The sequence below is a fragment of the Podarcis raffonei genome, chromosome 12, assembly GCF_027172205.1.
Source record: "Podarcis raffonei isolate rPodRaf1 chromosome 12, rPodRaf1.pri, whole genome shotgun sequence".
Lineage (NCBI taxonomy): Eukaryota > Metazoa > Chordata > Lepidosauria > Squamata > Lacertidae > Podarcis > Podarcis raffonei.
This window is the reverse complement of record NC_070613.1, coordinates 26,551,714-26,566,109: the sequence shown is the minus strand read 5'-3', so window position 1 is coordinate 26,566,109 and position 14,396 is coordinate 26,551,714. Positions and strand designations below refer to the sequence as shown.

General features: G+C 42.0%; 1 long non-coding RNA gene across 1 annotated transcript in view; it reads left to right on the top strand.

Moving 5' to 3' along the window:
• The window catches only part of LOC128424269 (uncharacterized), a 127,964-nt gene that overhangs the window by 89,844 nt on the left and 23,724 nt on the right, over positions 1–14,396 (top strand). The window contains exon 7 of the long non-coding RNA XR_008332972.1: positions 2,871–3,013. This is a non-coding gene — a long non-coding RNA (uncharacterized LOC128424269). The remainder of the gene's footprint in view (positions 1–2,870; positions 3,014–14,396) is intronic.

Genomic DNA, 14,396 nt, shown 5'->3' with positions numbered 1-14,396 from the left:
CAGAAGACATAGTTTGAGGAGTGTAGTCTGCTGGGCAGTAACAGTTGGGGAGATTAAACAAAGACTCCAGATAGCAGCATAACTCTGGTTATGCCACAGGAGAAGAGGACATGTGACCAACAACTGGAGCAGCATCCTGAAAATACCAATTTTCATAAAAAGGAAACGGGGGGGTGAAGTTCCTAGTCCTCATGGAAAACCTGTAACCATCTGACCAATTTCATCCGAAAAAAGAGATCCAAATAAGATTCCTTGGGAGGTAGTTCCAATGGTTCCAAAAGCTGGAACTTTTCTAACTTGTATCCTAACTCGTCATTTATTTATTTTTAGATCTATATACTGCACTCATCCAAATATCTCAGGGTGGTTCACAGGATAAAAATACAGGATAGAAGCATGAAATAAATAGTTAAAACATTAACTGCTCCCTTCCACAAACGCATTTTAAAGGCCATAGAATACTAATCAGCCAAAGGCCTGGTTGAAGAGGTCCGTTTTTTGCCTGGTGCCTGAAGATGAACCTCCCTGGGGATAGCATTCCACAAACAGGAAGCCACATTTAATTTTGACCCTCATACATTTACAGTGGAATCCTATACATGTTTACTGGGCTGTTTTCCAAGGCACTCCTTGGAATTACACATAATTCCATTTCAACTTTCATTTACTTCCCCATCACACCATAAGCTTTCCCTTAAGTTCAAACTCTTTCCATTTGCTCACAGAAACCAACTCCCAAGTGAAATCTGAACAGAAACATACACTCCAGTAAAATGTGCTACTACATAAGTTGGATAAAGGAACCTAGGATTCTACGTCCTGCTTTGAAAATTAATTTGTAGCTTGTGCACCACAGGTTTCTCGGGTTGTCTACTCACTCGAAAGTCCTAGTGAGTTCAGTGGCACTTACTCCCAGGTATGTGCATGTAGGATTGCAGCCTGTCTCACACTGAAACGAAACAAGCTGGAATCAAGTCTTTTAGGAGAGAATGTCTTCCAGCTTCTGTTTTGACTCTGTTGCAGCCAATAGCTAGAACATTTTTTTCTGTCTTACAGACAGATCTCAGACTAAATATTTAGGCCACTTCCTTTCTCCCAGCAGTGCTGTCCCACATTCAAAAAAGTTACTACCAACATCTAGTTATAATGAATAGAGGAAGAAAGGCATCTTTTTGAAATAGCATATCATTACCTATCTAGTTTATCTGGTTTTTTAAATAATAAAAAATCTGTAATACACTAACTCCTGGGTACTTGAAAATTCACAGTGCAGGACATTCTATGTTGAGAAAATGAATATATTTAAATGATTGCTGGATCTCTTTCAGATATAGCATACATATATCGTATGTAATTATTGCTGATATTCTTTTGGGCCAGCTCTCCTTCCAACAGGGCAATCTCATGCATGTTTACTCAAAAGTAAGTTTCATGACATTCAGTGGGACTGACTCTCTAGTAGATGTGTTTAGAATGGAAGAGCTAGGCTGTAGTCCTGCACACCTGGGAATAAGCTCCATGTGGCTTACTACTGAGTAGATATTCATATGATTGCTCTGTTAATCCCCCCCTTTTAATTTGCACCCACAATCAGATACATATGCAATCAGATTTGCACAAATTCCATTGCACATGCGGGTTTGCCTCAGTCATTCTAATATGTGAAAAAACTTTATGATGATCTACTTCCTTTTAGTATGTAGCCATTGAAATGAATGGAAAAGTAATGATTTATTGAGGAGCCTCATATGTGTGTTGGAACGCCTGCAAATGGAATGTGTTTCTAAATCTGCTTTTTGAGCAACCTAATTCTTCCTTAAACAATAGCGCTTTTTCAGATTTATATCTGAATATTTTAAAAATAACACTCATTAGTTTAGACCACCTCAGCAAATATCATTTTCACAACAGGGGAGAGAGCAGACATTGTTTGCACACATGGGGCAAACAAATGGTTCACAACAATAATTAATCATTGTTGGGGGTTAAATAAACTTTTTAAACTTTTCTTATAACTCACTACAATTTCAAGATACTGGAAGGCAATCCTATACTGGTATGGTCCTAACTATACTGTTCATAGTACAATGGGAACACTTTGTTTGCTTTGTGGAATTACAAATTCAGGTTACTAAATTAATTCTTAACACTTCTGCTAAACAAGAGGAATACCATATTTTAAAAATGGACAGAAACTTGGTTAACAGAGCTGATGTTTGGTCCAAGGAGAGCCAATGCAGGATAGAATCTTAGATCAGGGATATGTGGCTTCAAATCCACTCAGTCAACCCTCACTGGGTCCTTCTCTTTTTCTCACCCTAACCAGGTTTACAGGGTTGTATGGATTAAATGAAGCAGGTACATGTATGATGCCCTGAGTTTCTTGAACAAAAGGTAGAACTAAAGTGTAATAAATACAGTACTGAGATTGGATGTGGGTTCAAAACTTGCTCATAAAGTCATGGATGGCTTTGTACAAAAGATTTTGTCTCCAAATCAGTTCCTTACATTGCAGCTACTGTTGGAGCAGACACATAATAAGATTGATGAATGGTGTAAGTTTTTTGTTTAAGTGCTTGACATTGATTGGAGGAGAGCAGGGACTTTGTCCTTTGTTACAGATCACCCTAAAAGTTTGTTATAGGACAATTTGAAAATTACAAGCAAAATCAAAATCTAGACTGATTTGAAAAACCTTTGTGTAATTTAGAATGAAGTGTGAACTTGCTGATATATCTGGTCATGTTGACTCAGGTCTGAAGGAAATGAGCATCTAGAATTGTTACAGTGTGTGCTTAGCATGACGGAACAATATCATTAAGGCCTACACCTTTCCTTCTTTCTTTTTCTCTCTCTTATGTGACTTAAAGGCACAAAGACCAAGTCTTGCTACACACTGAGATGAAGTGCCTAGCTCTGTATTCAAGACGATGAATTGAAAAAGTGGAGTTTAAGAAGGGGAGCTTTTCAGCCAGAAGAATTTGAACAAGAGTTTGGCCTGCAGCCTGCCAAGGTAATACTTCTATTCTACTATCTACTCTAAGGATTGTGTCAAAACAATTATCAAGGGCTGTCTTTGAGGGGAGATGGAGGATGTATAAACAAGATGAATTAAGATGCTGCTGACTCCCTTCTTGTTTGGGGGTCGGTGTGAGGTGGACAATGGGACTGTGCTGGTTGTGACGGATGTTAAAATACTTCACAGAGTAAAAAAAATCAGAACTCGGCAAGGATTCCAGGAATTAGTGCTGAATTAGAAGCTAGCCAATAAGTGACCATTTCAAAAATACAGTAAATTAATATAATGAGGTAAGGTTGCAGCAGGGCCTTTTCATTTGTGGCACCCAGCCTCTGGAATTTAGGGTGACCGACTCTTATATAATTCAGTGCCAACTAAAGGCATTTAGTTTTTTAAATGTTTTCTCAGGCATTTGCTAGGTGTTGTTGTTGTTCTTGTTGTGAGTTTAGCCAGCTTGACCATGGTGACTGAGTGTTCAGGGATCTGAAAATCCTCACCACACATTCTCACTACATTTTTATTTATTTTATTCACGTATTAGATCTTTAGATCACTTTTCGCTAAAGGTCTCAAAATGGTTTTCAGGGATACAGATTAAAACCAGGTATAGTTTAAAATAAAACAAATATTTTAAACAATACAGGATAGGGCAGCCTAAAACCTCAGGGCAGGTAAATGAAATGTGTAAAGGAAGGATAGGACTAGAACTACGTTTCGTGGAAACGGCCATTTACCTGCAGCAGCGGAGCCCTGTGGTCGTGTGAAACAGCAGCTTTGAAGTTTGCACAAAGACAGTTTTCTAGCTAGAATAGGCCAGAAACAGGTATGCAACCTTGTGGGAGGTGGTGATGGTGGAGAGATACATGTTTTCTGGATATCTGTTGCATCTTTGCTTCCAATGGATTCTGCTCATACAGTCATCCTCAGTTATCAGCACTATCTATCACCCAAAGGAATCAAAATCCCAGAGTCACAAACAAACACACAGCTTTTTTTTAACTCACCAGAACTCAGTTCTGGCACCTCTCAGGTGAGTTCCTGCACCTCTCAAGTGGGCACCATTGTCGTTCTAAGAAAATGTGGGTGGTGTTCTTGGTGAGTTCCGGCACCTCTTTTTCTTGAAAAATAGTGGTGTTTGTGTGTGTGTGTGTGTGTGTGTTACGAGTTTCATTGATACTTAGAAACAAGTTGTACTCCAGATCTGATTAATTACAAAGGCCCATTTGATTAGTGACCTTCATTTGACCTTCTCTTACTGTATTGCTCTTGGCTTTTCCTGCACTCTTTCTCTTCAAATAATCTTGTGCAGCACATTGGCTGGGATCTCCAAGAGCTACTTTAGATGCGCCCAGTGGTTGTGGGCATGCTCAATGGGATTTTTTACTTACCCATTTTGAATGGCAGACACCCTCTTCCCCAATGCCACAAGCTGCTCCCCAAAGCACCCTCCATGTGGTCGAGTATCATATCCAAAGTTCCACTGGACAAAAAAAAATGCCTAACATAGAACTCTAAATCTCGGCCATGATGGTGTACTGTGGTTTGGATTGACGTGAGACTGGGGGTGGGGAAACCAGGCTGGCTGGCTTGTGGATGGTTCTGTGCTTTTGATCACTTATGATTCTAATTTTGGGGGAGGGGGGGTTCTTGTCGTTTGGCTTGGATAAATAAACCGTGATGCATACCATGAGTTTTATTTACTTTTGTTTATTTACAAGGATTTTTATATACTGCCTACTGCAATCCACCTCAAGGTGGTGTAGATGTTGGTAGTGATCCCCATTGATCAGAGAGGTGGATGCTGTGTTGCTAGGTGGGCCTCATAGCTTACTTTTTTCCACCAAGGCACACCCCTTGAGCAAGTAGTGCAAACCAACTGTTGTGATATATCTGCAAATGTACACAGAGAAATGCATGTGGCAAAAAGAGAGAGCCAAAGGAAATATATATATATATATATATATATATATATATATAGTTGCCCTAGAAATCAGGTTTACGGCAGTAGTTTTTGCATTTGGTTGGACATTAATTACCATGCAAACTAAAAGCAAGCAAATCCTCATGCCTCATCAAGTGCGTGCAGAATCTTCAACATTTTCAGATGATATGATAGACTAATAGCAAAATACAATTATTGAGATTGCCAAAGCACCTTGCCCCAGAAAATATGAAAGTGCCGTGTTCAAAGCACTTGGAAAATAAACTCCCATTCTTTACAGCCCCATCGTCCCTATGGGATTTGGCATAAGACAGACTAGAAAATTTCTAAGAAATGTCAGGTTTCCTTTGCTGGCATTTTTTCTTTATATTATTATTACTTTGTTCTGAGCAGAAACAACTTGGGCTCAAAAGGTAAAATTCATTGACTGTAGATTTTACTAAATGCGAGTTTAGTCGTGCAAGCAAAGAGAAGCGGAGAGTGTACTAAATATGACTACGTTTTACAATCCCTTTCTTCCCTCTTCCCCTTCTTCTACATTCCTCCCTCCCCCCCCTTTTTTTTGATAAGCACTTAAGAGAAGCCCATTCACTGGAAGCTGCCAATTCTTTTATTTACAATAAGAACAGATTGGGGAGACTAGAGAAAATGTGTGTGGCAAATTAGGGTGAACTCAGTGGCCTGAATTTTAAATGTGAGGGAGGAAATATATATGAAGGGATCTTTCCATGCACTCCTCCCCTCCCCCCACCTTTTCTTTCTGAAACTGTCCTAAAGCCATTATCATAGTTGAATACTTTGCATAATGGAAAACACAGTCACCTCAGATCTTCTTTTGCATGACAAACTCTTGATTAGAAAAATAATAGAATGGAAATGGAATTGGTGTTTACTATGGATGGCTGGAGAAAAGAACCCAGCATTAAAAGCAACAAGGGCAAGAGAAAAGGAGAAAACGCTCGACATCCCGGCGTATGATACAGACAGATGACTGAGTCTTTTCACAACAATATAAGCTTGTTTATAGTCAGGCCCTGGAGGCTGAGAAAAGTAGGGAAATTGATTTTAAAATAAATAAATAAATAAACCCTACAATGAGAATTCTTTACCCTTAAAAACGGAACAGAAACTTTTATTCAAAGATGCAAATGTATGACTCTCCCTATCTGGAGAGAAAAACAATTCATGAACCGCATTTTAAGTGTACTGACAATGAACCAGAAAAGAAGAGAGTGGTGTTTAGTGAATTAGACCAGTTGCCCATTTAGCCCCATACTACCTAAGTGGGCGAGTAGCAGCCATGCTACATACAACTCAGCACCTTGGACAGATACCCTTTCTAGCTCAACTACATCCCATCTCAAGGTAGTTCCATACAGTACTGGTAGTCTGGCGGAGCACCCTTTTTTTCCTGTCAAGGATCAAATGCCAATTGTGGGCAGGGCTGAAGCCAGTTATGGGTGGGGACTCCTCTCTCTGTGTTTCTGATGCCTCCTTCTTTCTTCTCTTTTAACATCTTTCTCTACAACCAACAGCTTGTTGAAGGATGGATGGCCGGGCAACAGAATGTTAGGCCATGACCCACCTGTGGCCCACATAAATAGCTGATAAATTCACATGGCATTAGGGGTGGTGGCAAAGGGTTCTGTGTAGCAGGGATGGGGAATAGGTGCCCCTTACAATTCACCTTACAATTCATCGGTATTGGGTACATGCATAAATTACAATGCATCAGGTGAACCCACTGCTAGGGACTGAAACGGCCAGCTCTGGAGACCTGGCAGCTGCCTTAGGGTGCCGGGTGCTGGGCCTGGCTGCTTGTCTTGGCTACAAATCCTGAAGGACCTCCGCACCACGGCCATCATGCCTTGTGGCACTGCTGTTTGTGGCAAGAGTGACACTTGAGCCCCAAGCCACAGGTTGTCCAACTGGAGGCAAGGCTACCAGACACAGCAGGGCTGCTGGAGAAGGCAGTCATAAATTAGCGGTTGGGAAAGGCAAGAGTGAGCCAGAAGCTGCTGAGCTGGACCCATCCTTGGTGCACCTGATGGCTGGGTCTGCAGCATTAGTTTTTGCTTTGCTTTGTTTTGAAAGAAGGATAACAAAGTCAGCCACGGCACCTTCAGCAAACACAGCTGACATGTTTGAGTCTCTAGACTTTTTCTTCCTCACAAGCAAGCTGATAAGAGATGCTTTTTAGTTGGCTTTTTCTCCTCCTCCCCCCCCTCCTTTTTCCTTTGCCTCTACTCTGTCTGACCCAGGAAAAACAAACAAACAACAAAACAAAATCCCATAAGAAAGGGCAAGAAGTTCTGAGATCTGCTACATGGTTATTGTTACTAGGGAAACGACTTCCTTCACCGTCTTGTGTTCAGCGGCTCCGGCTGACTTCTCCCCCCCCCCCCCCGCTCCAGTCTCAGGCAACAATGCAAAGAGAGTGGCACAAAGGGAGAGGCAGATCCATATGGCCTATGTATTCCCATACATGTGTCAGCCCCACTTTCAAGAGCTGAAATGTTGCCCTTTCATAAAGCGAGCTTAATTATATTTAATAAACTTGAAGACTGTGTAAGGCAGAGCAGTGAAGAAGTCTCCTTCCCTTATGCCTTTAACGCCATAATTTTTCACAGTTTGGTGTGGGAAGGAAGAATGTGCGGTATATAAGCTCCAGGTTTGATTACTGTAATGAGCTTTAAATGGGGTTGCATTTGAAGGCAGTTTGGAAACTGTATCTAATGCAGAAGGGCAAGTGGCCAGATTGATGGCTGAAAGCAGAAACCAGATCATGTAGCACCTATCCTGGCCTGGCTGCCTATACATTTTGAGACCCCAGTACTTGACAGAACACTTCTGCCACCATGACCCTGGTTACAACCTTAGGTCAACCCCTGAAGCCCACTTCCAGCTGCCTTTCCAAGGGTGGTTCAGAGAGTGGTGACAAAGGGCCTTTTCAGTAGTGGCCCCCTATATGTGAAAAGCTTTTCAGCACTTGGTAACGACATTCCTCTCCTCCCGAGCACCTGATGAGATATGGAAGTTGCTTTCTGCCTGCCTTAGTTAATTATCCTTTTACTTTTTTACTTCTTATCCAGTAGCATGTTGTGACTATGGTATCATTTTATATTGTTGTCTTGTATGGTTTTTTGTGTAATTTAATCTACTGCAAGATGCCTTGAGTCTTTTTTAGAAATAGGTGCCTACGAATTTTAATGAACTTAAACTGCAGCAAAACCGTATCTTCAGGAAGAGTGGCATATAGATGCGCAGAGTGAGCAGGAGCTCCGGGAAGCACCTCCTGCGGCTCCCCCCCTTAAGCTGCAATTGTCTAAAGAGAGCAAGGGCCAAGCCACCTGCTTTGCCTGCGCTTTGAGACATGCCGTCTTATAGCAAGTGAGAGAAGCAGATGTCACTCCACTTCACCCCCTCAAATGAATTCACATTTCCACCAGAAAAGAGACCTAGGTGCACTATAAGAAGAACTTTCTTGACAATAGGTAGCATCCACAATTTCTACAGGAAAAATGTCATGTCTGTTGCTAAGAAGAATGAACAGTGGGACATTGGGGTTAGAGGCCAGGGTAATTGAAATTTGACCTGTGCAACCATTGCTGTAAATTGTGGCTCTTAAAGTTTACTGTAAGCACATATGGCCAAACTGAACAACCCGTTGGCGAGTAAATATAAGCAGAAACACGTTTGTTGGCAGCTGGTTCAAATATGCATGTGCAAGCCAAACATACAGCCAAACAAGGAAGTGTCATTGCCATGCTACAAATAAACAAATAAATCAAAATGTGGGGGATCTTTGACCCTTTGGATATTTATGAACTACGACTTCCATCATCCCTGGCTATTGGCCTTGCTAGCTAGGACAGATGGGAAATGTAGGTTATCAGCATCAGGAGAGCCAACGGTACCTCATCCCTGAAATATATGAAAGAGCTTAAGAGACAACTGTTTCAGTTTTCTAGTGTGGAATGATACTGGCATGTTTATAGATCCCCCTGTTCCTTTCTTCCATCCCAGGTGGACAGTCTCCTGGGAAAACAGAATCCCCTCCACAATGAAACACAGGGATGCATCTGGACAATAAGTTAGATTAAATTAGTTCCCCCTGTATCAGTTGGGTTTCAAGTTAACAAGCAAATCAGGGCTAAGTGAAGCCTGAATGATAACAGTGAGAACTAAGTTACACTAACTAGGAGCACAGGAAGGAACATTGGCAAGCTGCCTTATACTGAATTAGACCATTTGTCTATCTAGCTCAGTATTGTCTGCACTGTTTGGCAGCAGCTGTCCAGGATTTCAGACTGTGGTCTCACCCAGCCTTGCCTAGAGATGCCAGGGATTGAATTTAGGACCTTCTGTAGACAAAGCACATGCTCTACCACTGAGCTATGGCTCTTCCCCATAAACATCATCTAAAACTGAGCCTGGATCTAGTCCCAAGTTTCCATTTTGGCTTTCAAGTTATGCACTTCTGGATCCAAACCCAAGCTACCTTTTTAGATTAGAAGCATTTACATGTAATAGTAGAGTCAACAGCAATAGTTCATTTTACAAAAATAAATAAATCACAAACTGCTTAATATAACCAGTTTCCAAGCCATGTACAATTTTTAAAAAATTAAACATATCCAGTAAAGCAAAAGATAACATAGGGTGATATTCAATGTTAGTCACACTTATAGAGTAGACCCATTGGGCCAGCCTTGTTGGCAGAAGACCCACACAGACTTTTTGCTTTTGCCAGCGGAGCTCCCCTACTTCCTCTTGTGCACACACATGCTTCCCAAAAAATAGGCTCTAGGGGATTCAGGAGAACCCCCAGAAGAATGCAAAGGGGAGGAGGGAGGAATCATTTGGTTCGGCAAATTGAAAAGCTTGTGCAGACAGAATGATTGGAAGAGTGCAGTGTTGAATAGCACCCATCAAAATCAATGTACCTTAATTCTACAGCTTTCAATGGTCTGTTTTGAGTATCATTAAAGTTGGGTATCACCCATGCTTCACAACTCTGTATTGACAAACAAAACAATGCAAATATGAATAATTTCATTCATATTTATAATCTGAATTGTCATGCTCTCTGATGCTGTCCTTGTCTGGGTCAGAGCATAATATTTTATATGTACATCAGGCTAACCCTGGGAAATGCTTGCTACTGTCAAAAGAAACACTTCAATATATGAACAATTTCTCAAGGGATGCAAGTCAACAGACTTTGCATCCCTCCAAACTAAAACAATTGGCCTCTCAGGATTGTAGATATTAGCATCTCAATCTAGAAGTAAATTTTCTCAAGTAGATACATTATTGGTCTGTGGGGAAGCTTTTAAAAGATAACTTAGGATGTTATTTTGAATTCGGAGTTTATATTATACCCTACCTTACTTTGGTGAGCAACAAAGCAAAAAAAAAGTGTGAACCTCAAACTAAGTGACATATTAAAATACGGCGTCTTCTCAGGCATCTGTAAATATCAATGTCAGTCAACACTACCACTTTTCAATAAATATATTAAATTTGCAGTGCAAAATGAGGAGAAACAAACATTATATGATAACTATCCAAAGATCATAATCACCGTGTGTCAGCACAATATAAAAGCCTTTTAAAAAATAGCTAAAAAGGCACACACTGGGAGTGGGCCTGATTCCTTCTGGGTTGTATCCAGTGGTAGTTGTACTCCGTGTAGACCTACTGAAAAGACTAGATTAATTCAATTGATTTTCAATAGGTCTGCTGTGAGTAGAAACATAGTTGTATACTGGGTATAGTTGGATAGGACTAAACTGATCCATCAGAACTCCTCTTATGTTCTATATTATTGCTCCTGGAACTTCTCACCGTTTGGGGGAAGTGGGGGGGGGTGCGCGCACGCACACACACACACATGCACACTCTATATCCGTCCCAACCACAACAGTTCTGCATTTTTGTTTCCATAGTATTGGATAATCAAGCAGTTGAGTAACTATAGACTTGGATAACTCAACTAGTGCATTATAATAATTTTTTGTCCCAGTATCTCCATGCTAATTAATCTTGTACCCTTTAACATTTCTTACTTTCCTCGGCTGCAAACTTTGTGTTTCTTTCTCAAAGATGAATTTCCTCCTACCCTGCCTTTCCTTCAACTTACTGCTGTCTCTCTGAGCTGCCATCATTCCTATTCCTCTCTCTCTCTCTCTCTCTCTCTCTCTTTTTCAGACATCAAATCTTTTTCCCCTGCCCTTATATTTCCCAAGGGTTCTCAGCAGGAAATGCAAGACAGCAGGCAGCTCCCAAATGTCCGACTGGGCATCAGCAGTTGTCTCTCTTGGTGCTGTTAGAATGCACAGCTTGTTCGCACACTATTGATGCAAGACAGTCTAGATTCTGAAGTAGTGTGTGTTTCGTGAGATAATTCCCAGCTTGGAAGCACAGTCTTGGTTGTGGAAAAACATTCTAAGAATTGCTGCCTTTAGGCCTCCAAGCCAGAATGGTTTGTTCCAAGATGCTATCAAAATACTGATAGCGATGTAGCACCTTCTCTTTGCAGAAATTCCAGAAAATAAAAAGTACAAAACTAGGTGTTGCTAAAAAAAGAACAAAATTTCAGTCCTGCCCCCTCCCCAATCAAATCAGTTCTGTTGCAATGCATCCCCAAAGCTATTATTTATGGTTTGAATGTGTGCCAGTTACCTCAGCAATGAAGTAGGAGAAAATGTCACAAGAACTAGGAAGTTGTGTTAACTGGAAAATACAAAGTGGCAAAGAAATATAGAAAGTGCATATTGTTTGTTATTATGGCATGTATTTTTGTGCTTTTCTTGGTAAACTGTCCTGTGATCCTCAGATGAAGAATGGTATAGAGGTAAAGGTAAAGGGAACCCTGACCATTAGGTCCAGTCGCAGACGACTCTGGGGTTGCGGCGCTCATCTTGCTTTATTGGCCGAGGGAGCCGGCGTACAGCTTCCGGGTCATGTGGCCAGCATGACAAAGCCGCTTCTGGAGAACCAGAGCAGCGCACGGAAACGCCGTTTACCTTCCCGCCAGAGTGGTTCCTATTTATCTACTTGCACTTTGACGTGCTTTCGAACTGCTAGGCTGGCAGGAGCAGGGACCGAACAATGGGAGCTCACCCCGTCGCGGAGATTTGAACCGCAAGCCCTAGGCTCTGTGGTTTAACCCACAGCACCACCCGTGTCCCAGGAAGAATGGTATAGAAACCTAATAAATAATAATAATCCTCCATAGATTTGGTCTCCAGCTCCCACCACCCCTGACCATTGATCATGCTGTCTGGAGCTGATGGAGATGGGAGTCCCAACATCTGGAGGACTGCATGTTCTCCAACCCTGCCTTAGGCAAACAAGACAGCTTTTGAACGGGCTCCAGTCTTGGTCTTCTCAAAAGGTGCTGTCAGGAACAGGTCAGCAGTAACTCACATGGCTTCAGTGAAGTTAATTCTATATTCAAAGAAACAAGACAGCTCAGGAGGCCAGACCTAGTGAGCACAAGCAACTCTTCCCAGTAGAACTTGCCCCTATGAGACACTTGTGAGGACTGAAGGTACCTGCCTTTCCACCACTTTCAAAGCCCCATCCTCCCCCAGTTCCTTCTCAAGCAATCTGAGGCTTCATCATCTTGCCTGCTTTTGCTCTGTACTCATCATAGCTCTTCGGGTTCTGGAAGACCACAGGGGAGAGGAGCTGGTCACAGCAGGAGGGGGAGACAGTTTGGCTTCCTCACCAGCCTAACACATCACTGTTTCTTGGCCACCATTCCTCTCCAGCCTCCTCTTCTGCCTCTGGTTCTTGACTGCTCTCTGCCACAGGCTCTTCCTGCTCACTGAACCCCGTTACCTCTTCAGCTTCCAACAACTTCTCCCCGTCTTCTCCATCTTCTCCCTCTGACCACTCATTATCACCCCACCACTAATCCCCTGCCTCTGAGCCTCCTTCCCTTGGAGATTCCCACCACCCTTCTGCATCCAGACAATCCATGACAGGTGCTCAGAGTTCTCTGCTCTAGCCTCAAACCCCACAAAGGTAACAAAAAAATTAATTTCAATAAATGGCAACCCTATGTGACATTACTTACTATTTTGCCTCCAGCTTTACCCCTCCTTAGAAGCCATCCAGCAAGCTCAGGGTGTAAAAATGCTTTCACTGATAACAAGAGAAAATTGACCCATTCCAGTCTTGAGGAAGTGACATCTCTGATCATGAAATGTGCTTTGGTTGGCTAGCGGTTGAATTATCTTTACAACCACTGCATAAGCATTTGCTGCCATTAAAATGGCCACCTATAGACACAGTTCTTCCATTCATTCTGTGACCATCGGGTGGATGGGCAAAGAGATAGCCAGTTTTGAGCATCCTTCACCTGCTAATTGCTCTCACTCCACAAGGTCTTGAAAGTAGGGAATAAGGTAATCCACTGCTAAGCTGTTTCTCTTCATGGTAATACCTGTCACTGGGACAGGGAGAAAAAGGAGAAATTTCCTAAGCTTGATGTGTTAGGTCTGGCCATCAGTGGTTAAGAAGATAGTGTCCAGCACAAGCAGAGCTTTATTTTACCTAGCAGGAGCAAAGTTTGGACAATGCGGATAAAGGTCTCTTTCCTGTCAGTGTTTTGTGGCCCTGGTTACTGGCTGAGGAGAAAGCTTTTCATTCTGAAATATGCTGCTGTTACCACCGTCTGTAGAGACAGGAATATTAGCACTGTGAATTAATCAGAAATTCATCTCTCTCTAACTCTCTGGAAATAGAACAGAGCTTAGCAATTGTGTGCTCTACTTGTTCAGCAAGCACCACTGGAAGGAACAACCGTGGAACTGTTAGTGTGCTCTGAGCTATTGTGCTTGACACTCTCAGCATGATTCACTGCAGACAATATATACGACTATTCACAAGGGGAATGAACAGTAAATACTAGGCCCTGGATTTTTTTTTTTTAATAATAAAAAGTCTTGTCAGTTGTTTCCTGATTTGTATCCTTTATCCTCCTCGCTCTTGTGCAGTATAAGCTTCTCAAAGCTAATGCCCATAACACCACCCCCCACTGGTAGCAGCGGGCTGTTTTGCTGCTGTAGGGTTCACACTGCTATGATTTACAATGGCGGCCATTATTCTGAAAAGCTGTGCATTAACCTAGTGGCACAGGGTTGCTCAAACACCTTCCCTCTGGTTTTACTTTCCTCTGGGGAGCAGTAGCTATTACAGCAAAAGCTTTCTTGGTGGTAACAGCCAGTCTGAACTTGGCAAGAGGTACAGCTAAGAAGCAACTTGAAATATGAGCTATATCCACATAACCAAATTATATTGTTTTGAAGAGTGTTAGTGGTTCCCCACCCCCCAGTGGTGGTACTTTGATCCTGTGTAGAAAGAAGGTTGCCTTAAGCACAGCCTCTGAATTTGTATTTTTGTCCTGTATCTTGAACGAAA